At 48.7% G+C, this 11,571-nt stretch overlaps 1 protein-coding gene across 3 annotated transcripts in view; it reads left to right on the top strand.

Annotated features, from left to right (window-relative positions):
* Positions 1–416: 416 nt before the first annotated feature.
* FAT2 (FAT atypical cadherin 2) overlaps positions 417–11,571 on the top strand; it is a 98,971-nt gene continuing 87,816 nt past the window's right edge. For 2 of the 3 annotated variants that reach the window (XR_015167760.1, XM_086412513.1), the window contains exon 1: positions 417–570. The gene's annotated coding sequence lies outside the window, so the exon portion shown is untranslated. The remainder of the gene's footprint in view (positions 571–11,571) is intronic. The other variant, XM_086412515.1, reaches the window with a different exon arrangement.

Here is an 11,571-nt window from a genome sequence, read left to right as displayed (position 1 = left end):
GTAGGTGGCAGTGCCAGGGTTCTGAACCAGACCTCGAGGGGAGGGGTGCTTGTGCTTGTTCATCTCAGATCTGCAGAGTTGGGAGGAGAAAGGAGAGAATTCTGGCCGGAGAGCTGAGCAACCTGGGGCCTTTCCCAGGGCCTCGTGGTCTCTGTGCATCCTCAGACAAGTACGATCTGACCGGGGCCTCAGTTTATCCCTCTGTAAAACAGAGAAGGCAGGTGGAGATGGGCAGGACTTCTCAGCAACTCTCCAGCCATCATTTTCCATGACTTGATTCCCCACCGTGAGTTCTGGGCCACAACCCAGTTGGCTCCCTCCCTCCCTCCTGCTCCGTGAGACAGAGAGCTGGCAGGAGGGGATGATCCGCCTCAATTCTCCCACCTCCTTTTCCCTCCTCCTCCTCCTGGGCTGGGACACACCTACTCCAACTTTCTCAGCAGCCTCTTTGAGTGTGCGCCTTCCTGCTCTGAGACTCCGCGCCTCCCTCCGGAGCTTGTCAGCCCTTGTGAAAGGGGCTCCTGCCCAGCGGCCCACTCCGGGGCACCCTCCCCCACCCAAAGGGCCCAGGTAAGAACTGTTGGAGGGTGGGAAGGCGGGGGGCGGGGGTTGCGAAGCTTATCCATTCTGGTCCCCAGTAGGGGCTCCTGGAAGGTGCAGCAGAACCTGGGAGATGGCTGGAGCAGGCACAGCAGGGGTAGGACGCCTGGGCCCTGCCTGAAGCCAGGTACACCTAGGTACACTGAATGAGGCCAGCCCAAGCCTAGCGCTGGGGATCCGGGCCCAGAATGGACAAGGTTAGGGCTTTGATCTCCTGGAGGAGCAAGGTCATATTTGTACGTGTGGAAAGTTGGACTCCTTTGCTTGGAAGAATGAAATTCCCTGCTCAGGCTTTCTGGGGATGACCTTCAAGGGGATGGGGAGACAAGCTTCTCTTTGATTTGAGGAGGAAGGGCTGGGGCCAGGGAACCAACAGATGCTAAGACCTCGTGTGTGTCCAAGGCGGGGGGCACAGGATCCCTACACAGACAGAGTCACCTGCTGAGGGGGCGGGAGGCAGGCCTAAGGGAGAGGTAGACATCTGGCCGGCCCTGACTCTTGTGGGACTCTTTAGAGGCACCCAGATTAGAACCTCAACTCTCCTGGCTGGGGGAGGGCTGTGAAAGGCAGCGAGCCTGAGGCCAAGGGCAGCACTGGGGTGGGTGGGGGGAGCGGGAGCAGCTCTTGGGGGAAGCAGGAATCCGATGTGTATCTGTGGAGGTAGGATGGAGGGAGTGGAACACTGAACAGGGCCGCCAGGGCCGGAGTTCAGCCCTCCTCTTGGGTGGGGGCGGAAGTAGCCCTCCGCTTGGGGGGGAAGCAGCGACCATGCTGAGGTATGCTGAGGGCTCAGAGAGGCCAGGCTGTCTCTGACCCCAGGCGCACAGCACTCAGGAGCAAGGCTGGGGTTTAGGGCACCAGGGAGGTAGAGAAGCAGGCTCAGGATGCAGTACTTTCAATCCTTCAGCTTCCTCTATGGATGGGTGGGTGGGGGAGCGCTGAGCCTGGGCAGGTGGGCAGTGCCCTCCACGCAGAAATGAGCAACAGTTACTACTACAGCTGACACCTTTTGGATGCTTCCTGTGTTCAGGGATGGGGCTGACTACGTAGGGTCATTTGAAAATGTTGCATTTTCAAAGCAGGCAGGGGAAAGGAGAATTTCATTATTTGTGTGCTTGTAAGTCATGGGCGGTGTGGCTTGAAACTGTTCCATACAGTTCTGGGCCTATTTCCCTACATTTTAAATAAGGGGGCAGTTGGGTTATTGTTAAGATCCATTCCTTTTTAATTAATTTTAAAACATTGGAGTATAGTTGCTTTACAATGCTGTGTTAGTTTCTGCTGTACAGCACAGTAAATCAGCCATACATATACATATGTCCATTCTCTTCTAGACTCCATTCCCACATAGGTCATTACAGAGCATCCCTGTAAGATACACTCTTACTCTCACTCCCACAAGGCTGCTGGGTAGACAGAGCAAGAATGATTGCATTTTGCAGGTGAGGACGCTTTGGAACTTAGCATCCCCCAGTGCAGGAAGAGGCAAGCTCAGGTTCCTCCCAGGGCTCTCCACAGAGCACAGATTACACCCCTGGCAGGAAAGGACTGAGCCCATGAGCTGGCTAGGGTGGTGGAGCAAAACAGCGAGGCCCTGTCTGCTACAAGCTCCCTGGGCCTCAGTTTCCTCATCTGTAAATGGGGAGAATCTGGAGGGAATCAAGGTCTCCCTAAAACTTGTTTCCATGCTCAGTGGCCTCTTACGGATGCAGGGAACCAGACCTAGAAGGACATTGGCACGCTCCAGATCACACGTGTCAGCTGCCCCTGTGTTTTCCACTGGCAGGGGTGGCCAGGGCCCCCTGCACCAGGCCTCTGTGAGCTGGGCCGCCATGGTCCGCTGCTCGTACACTCTTCCCCAGGTGCCACTGAACTCACCTCAGCCTGACAGTTTTCCTTCCCCAGGACAGGCTGAGGCACTGAGACTGCTGCTGGCCAGGCAAGAACGTGGGGCAGCCTTAGAGGAAACCAGCGTGTGTTGGGGATGATGGTGTTGGCATAGTCAGGGATGTTCCTGTGCCCACCAGGTGGACCCTGCCTTTTTGGTTCCTTCAGTAACATGTGGGCCAAGCTTCTGAAAGTTCCCGTGCTTCCTGGGCTCCAGCACAGGCTGAGCTAACTGAGAAACTTCATGCTACTGTTTCCCTGACTAACGGTACTGATGCTTACATTCACAATAGGGGTTTTCAGACAGGTGTATAAAGAAGGGTATGGGTCCAAGACTTATAGGATGAACTTGTGGTTGCCAGGAGGGAAGGATAGGGGGAAGGAATAGTTAGGGAGTTTGGGATGGACATGTACACATGGCTATATTTAAAAGGACCTACTGTATTGGACAAGGAACTCTGCTCAGTGTTATGTGGCAGCCTGGATGGGAGGGAAGTTTGGTGGAAAATTAATACATGTATATGTATGGCTGAGTCCCTTTGCTGTTGACCTGAAATTATCACATTGTTAATCGGCTATATCAGCCATACATATACATTTACAAATAAAAAGTTTAAATTAAAAAAAAAGGAAGATGAGTGTTGGTCCAAATCCTAGATATTATTGGTTGTATGACCTGGGCCTCAACTTCTTCAAACCTCAGTTTCCTCATCTGAAAAAATGGGGCAAATAACAATCCTTTTCTCAGAGACTGATGTGAACATTAAATGAGATAATGCATGTGGTGCCCAGAGCATGATCATTAATTAATTAATTGGCTCCTCTCCGCTTCCCCTGGGGTAGAGATCATCTCGGGCACCCTGAAGTATTCCTTCCTAAGACAGATCACAATTGTAATTACTAGTTATTTGTGTACATTTTATATGATACAGTCTCTCCTACTAAGTGTTGCTCACAGCTCCGGAATCCGTGTCTAGCGCAGCACCTGGCACGTAAAAGCAGCTCAGTGTGTATCTATTAAGAGAATGAATGAGTCTTCACAGATGAGGACTGACACTCGGAGGGACTAAGCATTAGTCCAACCCCACCATAGATGAGAGTGAAAGGGTCCCTAGACATCACTGAATCAGACATGGAGGCCTCCCTAGAGAAGACTGATAAGTTGGCTTGGGGTCACGCAGCAAGTGAGTGGGGAAGGCAGGGCCATGTCCCAGATCTTCTCACCTTCCTCTGCCTCTCTCTGCCTAGCCCAGATCAAGAGAGAGTCCTGCTTCCTATGTGAGTGGTCAGCCTCAGAAGCCAGGGAATTGCCCCCATACCCCTGGAAGCAATTTAGGATGAAGAACAAGGTTGATCCCTAAACTGTAAGATGCCTTTCAGGGGACAAGGGACATACACAGCATCAATCAGACCCCTCCTCCAACCCCCACCAACACACACACCCACACACGTACACACCTGCACACCATCCCCTCACTATTGCCAGAGAGTCGGTAAGAATCTGCAACTGTACGAGAGGAAGGTGCTCAGGAGTTCCCTCAAGTCTCCTTTAAGAATTATTGGGTCCATTCTAAGGAAATCCCCAAAAGAGGGAATAAATGCATACATATAGCTGATTTACTTTGCTGTATAGTGGAAACTAACACAACATTGTAAATCAACTATACTCCAATAAAAACTTCAAAAAAGAATTATTGGTTCCATATTATAAATGGAAATTTGTAAATTGGTTCCATTTTACTTGCCTAAAGTCAGTAGCCCAGCTTTCGATGGGTCCTAGGCTTAAGCGCAGCCCTGAACATTGAACGTTGGAGAGAGAACTCTTGATGTACTGAGCCCCTTGAACCACCAGGTTAGACCATGTCACCTATATCTTCTCTTCTACTCTGCACGACCTCCCTGCAGGCCTGCAGTTGTGATCCTCCACCACTTCTTTTTGCTGTTGCCATTAGTCTCCAGCGTGGACATGAATAGAGATTCAGAAAAGCTAAGCCACTTCCTTTCAGTCGCACAGCTTCTGTTTTCTCAACAGATCCTTAGTTCAATAGACACTTAGTGCTTACGATATGTCAGGCCTCCAGAGACTCACAGCTAGCGGAGGCAGGTCTGTAAGTGGATGGTTTAATACCTTGAGGTAGGTGGTAAAATAGAGGCAAACTCAAGCAGGCAGCGGGGCCTGAGGAGCCATACATAGTTAGCCTAGTACGGAGTTAGTGGAGCAAGGCTTCTAGGAGTAGCTGGGACTGAATATCAGTTTTGAAGACTAAATAAGGCTTAAATAAAGAAAAAAAGTGGGAAAGGCAATTCAGAAAGAGAAAGTAGCACATGCAAAAGTATAGCAGTTAAAGAAAACACCATGTATGTGCAGGCAACTGTCAGCTGGGTAGAGAATATTTGGAGATGTGCTCTGAAAGGCCAATTATGTCGGGCCAAGGAGCGTGACTTTACATATATATATAAATATGATGATGGCCCACCATTACCCACTGACTGACAAACTACCTCCTGAAAGAGGTGATGCCTCAAGCAGTTTCCAGTTTGGAGCCTGCAGAAGAGAGAAATGTCTCCTCTGCCCGCCCCACCCCACTGCGGAGTCCTTCTCCGTTCCTGAAACTGGTGCAGGCCCCTGCCAGGTGACCTGGAGTGGCAGGTAAACGACAACTGCCCGTCCCCTGGCCGGGGGGCAGGGAACAGCGATGCAGAGCTCTCCTGTTCCCAGTTCCCGTTCAGTTCCAGCACCCACAGCAGTTGGCCTCGGTGCCAGTTGAGCAGGACTGCACATGCCAGCTGTGGGGTAACGTCAGCATGTGTGTGCGTGTTGGCCCGTGTGTGCTCACGTGTCCCAGCTGAGAGCTGCTGTTTGTGCCTGCAGCACCCCCTTCTCTCTGGGTCCTCCCAGCAAATGCAAGGCTATACGGCACAAAACGCATCACTGGGATACTTAAACACTCAGCCTTGATGCCAGTATGGCGCCATGGTTGGCACACCAGCTCTGGAGCCAGGGCACTTGAGTTCTGGTCCTGGATTTGCTGCTTTCCAGCTCTGTGACCTTGAACCCATCATTTCATGTTTCTGCGGGGTTTGGGGTGGATAAAGCTGTCCACCTCACAGAGTTGCTGTGAGTTGATCCATACAAAGCTCTTAAGATCTTAGCATAGCAGTCAGCGCATACTAAGAGCTCACTAAACGTTAGCTACTATTACAGATTTGGGGGCTTCTGCAATATTGGAACTGACTTAGAGAATCAGAGCATTGTGGGACATTCAAATCCTAGAATATCAAACTCTTCAGTTCAGTTCAGTTCAGTCGCTCAGTCGTGTCCGACTCTTTGCGACCCTATGAATCACAGCATATAATTAGAAGAACTCTATTGGATTTTTTATACAAATCTGTACTCTATGTAAAGATTGCTCCTACAGTGTCTCTGATGGATGGTCAGCCTGATTTTTTTTTTCCTTTTCACAAACATTCAAAAAGAAGATGCATTAATTGCAAGTTATAGCTTGATGAATTTTTACCAAGTGAATGCAAACAGTGGCTAACCAGGATCCAGAGCAAAAAGCAGACACCACCCTGTCCCCACTAGAGCCCTCCAGATACTCCTTGTCAGTCACTGCCCTGCAACCCTAAGCATAGCTATCATCCAGTCAGACGGGCTGGTCTCAAATATATTCTTGAGGGCTTGTATACCATCGATAGGAGGACTCTAATTATTAGAGAGTTTCCATGAGCTATTTAGAAGTTGCTAAATGAAGTTTTACATTTAAATTATTTTGTTTTTACTGTCATATTTCAGTGGAAGCATTGTTTAGAGCTGAGCATCCCAAATGGCTAGGGCTGTTTTTAAAAAATATGGATTTCTCAGCTGCATCCTGAGTCCACATCATCGGAATGTGTGGTCTGGGGGTGAAGCCAGGGGATCTGTATTTTTACAAGCTCCAAGGGAACTCCAGTTGGGTTTGGGAACCATTGGACTAGCGGTTCAGAACTTGGTCTCAACTCAGACCATTTCTTCCAATCCATGCCCCACACTTAATGGACACTGATCTTGGATAAGGCACTTAGACTTTCTGATCTTTGAGCTTTTTCATTTATAAAATATGCATGAAATGATAGTACCTACTTCCTTGGGTTACTGAAGGACTCTCAGGGACAGTGCTCACTAAGTGATTGCTCACTAATGCTCACAGATACTTAGCATTGCTTTACTTGGAAGAATCCATCTGTGGTGTAGCCAAGGGAGTGTTGGATTTTTCATCTGAAGCCTCGTGTTTAAGTCCTGGCCGGGCTGCTTGCTAGCTCTTGCTAGCTTTAGACAAGTCTTTTGATCCCTATCTTAGGGCCTCAACCTCCCCATCTATAAAATGGAAATATTTCTTGCTCTACATGTAGGGTCTTTCAGAAGATATAAGAAGAACACAGTCCAGAAACCTGCTCTGAGGATAGAAAAATGCTGCATGAAGCAAGCCCTAATGAACTGTGAGCTCAGTTGAACCTGGGAACCCAGTACAAAATGGGCTGTCATTGTCCTTGTGGTTCTAGGGAGGGCAGGCCATGTGGAGGTGGGGATAGGGAACTGCTGAGGCACTGGTTTTCCACAGCCCTGGTATGCCCTGGCATGGTGCCCGAGCTCTCAGGTTCTGAGAATTGTCTCCTTCCTGGTTCCTGGGAAAGGAAGAGTCCATGATCCCACAGTCATGAAATCCCATGTAATCTGCTATAGTCAGAAGTCACCTGGAGTTCCCTTTTATTAGTTAAATTATTTTTCTTTTATTAAAAGTCTTCTTTGAGCTCCTTTACTAGTACTTTTAGAAAACCTTTAAATTAAGTATAATAAAACAGAAAAAGGCATGGATCACAAGTGTGCAGCTCAGTGAACTTTCCAGAAACTAATCAGCTTCCAGATAAAAAAACAGAACATTACTACCAATTCCAGAAACCTTCTCTGTGTCCTGTCCAGTTGCTAACTAGCCCTCTTCTCCCGCCCAAGGTAACTTTATCTTAATGTAATCCATAGATGAGTTTTGGCTGTTTGAAAGTTTTATACAGTTGGACTAGCACAATATGTACTCTTTTGTATATGGCTGTTTTCACCCCCACATTACGTGAGGGGGATTCATCCGTGTTGTTATCTAGAACAATATTTTCATTTTCTTTTCTATAGAGTATTCTGCTGTATGACCAAGCCACAGCTTACTTATCCATCTGCTCTTGGTGGTCATTCAGGCTGTTTCCAGCAGAGGGTTATTATAAATAATGCTGCTCTGAATATTCTCGTGTGAATCTTTGGTGAACATACGTACACAATACTGCTGTGCAAATGCAGAAGATGGAAATTGTTGGGCCATGAGTATGCCTGTGTGGATGGAATCCACTGATTTTAAGTTCAGTTTTATTCACCGCAAGGAGAACATGGTTCATGGGGCTGTGTCTCTATCTGGGAGATAGACCTGTTTGCAAGAATTAAAAACAGTTGTCTCTGGGGTTTGAGATGCTAATGAGCGGAGAGATTTGCACTCAGAGACTTTTAGGTGAAGGGCACAGGAAGCAGATCTGTTGTTTCACTCTCCTGTTTGGTCTTGTTCGCTCTTCTATTTGACTTTAGAGATAATCTTGCTCCTGCTTTGCCTGGGAGCCAGTGGTCCCCACCTACGGGAGAGAAGCCCTCCGAGTTCCACAGCCCAACGAAATCAGCCTTCTTAAGGATGAGGCTGTAATTTTTATTACACTGACATTTGAGAAGCACTTGTCTAGCCTAAAAGTCATCGAGACTTTGGTCTTTTCCTAACTTCCCTAACCCCCTCTTCACTGGGGCTAGAAGAGGCCCATAGATGGGATACTAACACAGGATCTTAAAGAACGCGATTACCATGGTCAATGGATCCCAAACACCAGTCGTACAAAAACCACCCCAGGAACTTGTTAAACATCTATTCCTGAGCCCCATCCTTAAGAATTTTAATTCAGTAGATCTGGGGTGGAGCTTGAAATATGTATTTGTAACCCCTACACCCATCCCCTTAGGGAATTCCCAAAATATAATCCCTGGTTTAATTCAATGGCCAGCCCTCTCTGGTGAGAACACAACTGACCCAGTGGTCCTGTTGAGTTTCGGGTCCACAGATAGCTGGGCGGAGAACACTTACCAGGGAGTCGGTGTGGACAGAGCCCCGGCGCTTGAGCTGGAGTCCCTGACAGAGGCTCATTTGCATCTCATTAGTAAGCACCTTGATGCTACCGCATCATCCCTGACCCCTCTGTTGACCCTCGCTCTACAGTCAGGTTCAGCCAGCTACATGCAGGACCGCAAAGAGCGGAGGGAGCTGCCTTGCTCTACTGCTAGAGCGCCTCTCCTCACCTGCCGAGGCCTGCCTACATTCTGCTTTGTCCCGCGCTGCTCTGCTCAGGCAGAGAAGGCAATGGCAACCCACTCCAGTACTCTTGCCTGGAAAATCCCACGGACGGAGGAGCCTGGTAGGCTGCAGTCCATGGAGTCGCTAAGAGTCAGGCACGACTAAGCGACTTCACTTTCACTTTTCACTTTCATGCATTGGAGAAGGAAATGGCAACCCACTCCATTGTTCTTGTCTGGAGAATCCCAGGGATGGGGGAGCCTGGTGGGCTGCTGTCTATGGGGTCACACAGAGTCGGACACGACTGAAGTGACTTAGCAGCAGCAGCAGCAGCTCTGCTCAGAGGGGATTGGACTTGGACAGACAAACAGCTGGGCTGGGCACTGCCAGAAGGAAAGTGATTGAACTGGAGATGAAGCTTTTGCTGGGAATCTGTGTGCTGGTGGGAGAGGACCCATGGTTACAAGATCCTTGATGTGGGGGAGGGATCATATAACTCTCTCTCAGCCACTCTTTCCAGTCCACAGGCCCCGGGAGGCAGGCCAGGGAACTGTTAGACGCACCAGAGATCTGAGTTTTAATCCTCCTTGGCTAGCTGTGTGAACTTGGAGCTTAGGTAACCTCTCTGAGTCTCATTTATCCCTTCTGCAAAATGAGCATAATTATAGGGTTGCTGTAAACCAGCTTAAAAGTGATAATGCATGCCAAGGGCCTGGCCTATAGTAAACAGTCAGTAAATGTCAGCTGTGATCAGGGCCTGTGTATTTCCTATTCCCTAAACCTCACCTTCTTTAGAGCATCATTTGCCAACAGCTCAGGGGAGAGTTCCCTCATAGCTCAGTTGGTAAAGAATCCGCCTGCAATGCAAGAGACCCTGGTTTGACTCCTGGGTCGGTAAGATCCCCTGGAGAAAGGATAGGCTACCCACTCCAGTATTCCTGGGCTTCCCTTGTGGCTCAGCTGGTAAAGAATGTGCCTGCATTGCAGGAGACCTGGGTTCAATCCCTGGGTTGGGAAGATCCCCTAGAGAAGGGAAAGGCTACCCACTCCAGTATTCTGGCCTGGAGAATTCCATATAGTCCATAGGGTCGTAAAGAGTCAGACACGACTGAGCAACTTTCACTTTCACTTTCACAGGGGAGGGTTACCCAGGAAGGCAGGAGAGCAGGCACTAGTACCAATTCCCAGACGGATAAGTGGAGATCCCATGAAATGAGGTGGTTTGCTCAGGGGGTCTCTGGTTTGGTCCCCTCCCAGGCCCTCTGATACATCACCAAGGTCCCTCAGCACCAAAGGAGTGGAGCTCCCATCCCTAAATAATTTCATCACTGCCCTATTGCCTGAGGGCTCCTCTGCAAGGCACTGGGACCGTGGTGTGAGGCACTTCATCTTAACTGCAATCTCACTGCAGTGGGATTATCTTCTCCAGTTTATGTATGAAGGGACTGAGGCTCAGTCAGGGTTAAAGATTTGCTCAAGGTCATACAGCCAGCAATGGGCTGAGCACGACTCAAACAGCAGGTCGCCTTACATCAGAGCCTGAGCAGGTGGTCTCCACACTCTGTGGCCCTAACAGGAGCCTCCCCACCCTCAAGCAGACCCGGCAGGCAGTGGCCATGGGCGGCAGATGACCTTTGGTACAAGGAACAAAGAAGCTTAGGGACTTCCCTGGTGGTCCTCTGGTTAAGAATCAGCCTGCCAGTGCAGGGAACATGGGTTCAATCTCTGGTCCAGGAAGACCCCACCTGTCTCAGGGCAACTAAGCTCTCAAGCTACAACTACTAAAGCCTGTGCATTCTAGAGCCCAAGCTCTGCAACGAGAGAAGCCACTGCAATGAGAAGCCAGAAACTACAGAGTAGCCCCAATTTGCCGCAACTAGAGAAAGCCTGCTCGCAGCAACGAAGACCCAGTGTAGCCAAAACTAAATAAACAAATAAACTAAAAAAAAGAGAGAGAGAAAAAAAGAGAAAGGGAAGCTTCAGTCCCAGCAGCTTCAAAGAGCCAGTATGAGGAACAGAATTCACTTCACTGGGGGCCACAAGGCCTACTAACTCTGGAGAAGGCAGTTTGTTGTATTTGGATAGACAGGGGAACCATGCTGGATGGCTTCGTTTGACAAATCACATGAGATGGGGCCCAGAGAGTCACCCCAACACACCAAGAGATCAGGTAGGTTGTGAGGTGTCCACAACATTCTCTGCCTTGTGTTTCCACAGCCTATCTTCTTCTGCCCACCTCACACCCCGTCTTTGCCCCCTCACACTCTAAATCAGATCACATCTCTGACCTCTCTGTACCCACTGTGGGGAAAAGGGTGACAAGATCAGAAATTATTTTTATTATTCAAATGCTGCTCAAGCTGTTGTGTGAGCTTTGCTACAAATTGTTGCAAGGAAACAGGAGATGTCACAGAGACTCATAGCGTGTGTATGTATGTGTGTGTATCTGTTTGTGTTTAACAATACTTCTGGAAGAGGCTCCTGGAGCATGGACAGGTATCTGTATACATACAGAGAATATTCCACACATATTTTTGAACACCAAAGGTAACAGTAATAACATTACTATAACTATTCCAATAACTATAGTAATAATAATGAATGATAGTAATAGTTAACATTATTTTCTACGTGCTAAATGCTTTGCATGCATAAACTCACTAAATCCTCTATGGAGCTAACTGTTGCTAGCCCCATTTCACAAATGGGGAAACTGAGGCTTGGATAGAGG

The sequence above is a fragment of the Bos grunniens genome, chromosome 7 (assembly GCF_055505025.1).
Source record: "Bos grunniens cultivar Pamir isolate PY7600 chromosome 7, Bosgru_T2T1.0, whole genome shotgun sequence".
In the NCBI taxonomy this organism is placed as follows: Eukaryota; Metazoa; Chordata; class Mammalia; order Artiodactyla; family Bovidae; genus Bos; species Bos grunniens.
Note: the sequence above shows the minus strand (reverse complement) of the source record. Positions and strands in the feature narration are given on the sequence as shown.